Source organism: Mustela nigripes, chromosome 5 (genome assembly GCF_022355385.1).
Source record: "Mustela nigripes isolate SB6536 chromosome 5, MUSNIG.SB6536, whole genome shotgun sequence".
NCBI classification, from domain to species: Eukaryota; Metazoa; Chordata; class Mammalia; order Carnivora; family Mustelidae; genus Mustela; species Mustela nigripes.
The window spans coordinates 35,449,285-35,452,236 of NC_081561.1; the positions used below are offsets into that span (position 1 = coordinate 35,449,285).

The window sequence follows — 2,952 nt, forward strand, 5'->3', positions numbered from 1 at the left end:
GGAAAGAAAAAGCCAAGTTTTCACTTCCGTAATTCTTTGAAGTGTGCTGTAACATAGGAATGATCCAACCTGGCTGTGCTACTAGATGAGTGAAAAACTCTGAATTCTTTTTTATTTTTTTAAAAAGATTTTATTTATTTGTCAGAGAGAGAGAGAGAGCACAAGCAAGGGGAGCAGCAAGCAGACGGAGAAGCAGGCTCCTTCTGAGCAAGGAGCCTGATGCACGGCTCGATCCCAGAACCATGAGATCATGACCTGAGCTGAAGGTAGATGCCTAACTGACCTAGTCACCCAGGCGTCCTAAAACCCTAATATAGAAAAAGTGCCAACAAGGGATTGCCTTTGACTTTTTGCTCTTTGTAGCATTTCTCAGCTTTTCACCTCTTCCTTTACTGTAAAAACTCTGCATTTAAGTTAGGAAAATGATGCAGTTGAAAAAGAAAAGGAAAAGCAATTTTAATGTTCAAGAAACTCAGACCCTTTTTTAAGAAATTTCAAAAAGAAGAGAAGTCCTTTTTTCCAAGCAACTTAATATAACAATTGACATGATGAAGCGGCTGGCTTGAGAGGAGATTGCACAGTGTGTTAGTGCTGTAGGAGAAGAATAAGGGATGAGGAGGGAAGTGGAAAAAAGGTACCTGACCTTGACTGGTGGGCACCTATGAAGAGAAAGAGGATGAGGTGAACATGCACATCAGCTGGCTGGTTCAGGGTGTCTTCTTCCCGCACCTGATTTGGAGGACTCTCTCACTGAAGAGATGGATGAAAAGATTGGATTCTAAAGTGATACAGATTTTGACTGGCAAAATGTGGCAGATTTCAGGGTTGTAGGTGGATCCTTAATTGAGGTTAAGGTGCAAGAGGAAGAGAGAGACCCCCAGAGCCCTGATTTTGAGATTGAGGAGGAAGTGTTGTCATCAGTTGTATCAGATACTGGGAGGGAAAATGAACTTCCTGATTCCCCCATATGATGAGTTTTTTTTACTCTGAACTTAACATCATTGAGGTCTGCATGAGGTCCCCATTTGCTGGTAAACACAGAGAAACAGAAACTGCAGTTGGAAAAACGCCACCGCCTGGATACGGGGCTGGAAGTCTGCAGGTGGAGAAGGAACCCTTCGGGATCGGAGGGAGTGGCTGCAGATTGAAAGAGAGAAGTTGAGGCTACAGTTCGTCAACTCCGACAACTCCTCTTTGGAAAATGAACTTGGCCAGGGACAAAAGTCCATACTTCAATCACAAGACATAGAACCAGAGAATTAAAACTTGAGAGAGAAGCTTACAACTGGAAAAAGATAGGTTACAGTTCTTGAAATTTGAATCAGAGAAGCTGCAGGTTGAAAAATAACTTACAAGTAGGGATAGAGAGACTTCAAATTCAGAAGGAAAGACACTGGCAGTGATTTACCTCAGTCTCTGTTTAGCAAATGTTTGTAAACCGTAGGTTTTTCTCTAATATTGGGTAATATAAGATGGTTGCAGGATTAGCTATGTCTTTTTTTCCTGTTTAATGTCAGTGTTTTCAATAGGAAAAAGATAGCTATGTGTGGGTAACTATATACTTAAATACTACATTACATAAATACTATGTGCCCTAGCATAAATAGTACAGCAGAAACTATTGTGCTGTACTCTTTGAATTAGGAAAATTGCATAGAATCTTGTATAATCTGTGTACTCAGTTTACAATTATATCTATATAAAATTCTAGCTTGGTAGTTCTTTATGGAGGAGGGGTATTTCTGACCCCCAGAAGACATTTGGCAACATCTGGAGACACTTGGTTTTCAAAATGGGGAAGTAGAAAAGGTTGCTACTGGTATGTAGTAGGGTAGAAGCCAGAGATGCCTGCCTATATCCTGCCATGCACAGGACAGCCCCCACAGAAACGAATTGTCCAACACAAAATGTCAGTTTTGCTGAGGTTGAGAAACCCTTTCCTAGCCTGTGTACCTCTAGAGCTTAGGTTTATAGTTTCAGAATATAAAAACCTCAGATATTTAAGATATTAAGGTAGTTACATGAATGGCCAAAAGCTTCAACCATGTAACATTACTGTAAAGTATATTGAACATAGGAAGTGATGGAGATTATAGGTATTTTATTGCCATGTTTCCATCTATAAATAACCTGAGACTGAGAAAATGATACAAGGAACATCAGAGATTGTCTAAAAGTTCACTTTGAAAAACAGTTCACTCATCTAGTTATTGATGCTTTAGATGCTTCTAGATCACAAACTTTTTAAGATTTAGTTCCCTTTTTTCTTTGAATTCATCATCAGTTTTTTTTTTAAAGATTTTATTTATTTGACAGAGCAATCACAAGTAGTCAGAGAGACAGATAGAAAGATAGGGGGAAGCAGGTTCCCTGCTGAGCAGAGAGCCTGATGCGGGGCACAATCACTGGACCCTGAGATCATGACCTGAGCCGAAGGCAGTGGCTTCACCCACTGAGCCACCCAGGCGCCCCCATCAACTTAGTTGAGATAGAAAAATTGTCATTTCAACCACGGACTGAAATCTTATATTATCTTATATTCACTTATACATATATATATGTATATATATACATATATATATAAATATTCACTTATATTAAGTGAATGGTTGAAGCTAGTAAAAATGATACCAATATAAAAATGGTACTAGCAGTCCATGAACTTGAAACCAATGAGTGGTTATTTTTTATTTTGATTCATTTATTTTTTAAAAGATTTTATTTTTTTATTTGAGAGAGACAGAGACAGAGATAGCAAGAGAGAGCAAGAGCAGAGGAGAGGGAGAAGCAGGCTCCCCACTGAGCAGGGAGCCCAACATGGGGCTCGATCCCAGGCCCCCAGGATCATGACCCCAGCCAAAGGCAGCCACTTAACCAACTGGGCCAACTAGGTGCCCAAGTGGTTATTTAAAAAAAAAATATTAACGACTATGTGGGGGTCAGAATGGGGGC

General features: G+C 39.8%; 1 pseudogene; it reads left to right on the plus strand.

Annotated features, from left to right (window-relative positions):
* The first annotated feature begins 422 nt into the window (after window positions 1-422).
* On the plus strand, window positions 423-1,403 carry LOC132017217 (myb/SANT-like DNA-binding domain-containing protein 4; annotated as a pseudogene).
* Window positions 1,404-2,952: the final 1,549 nt, after the last annotated feature.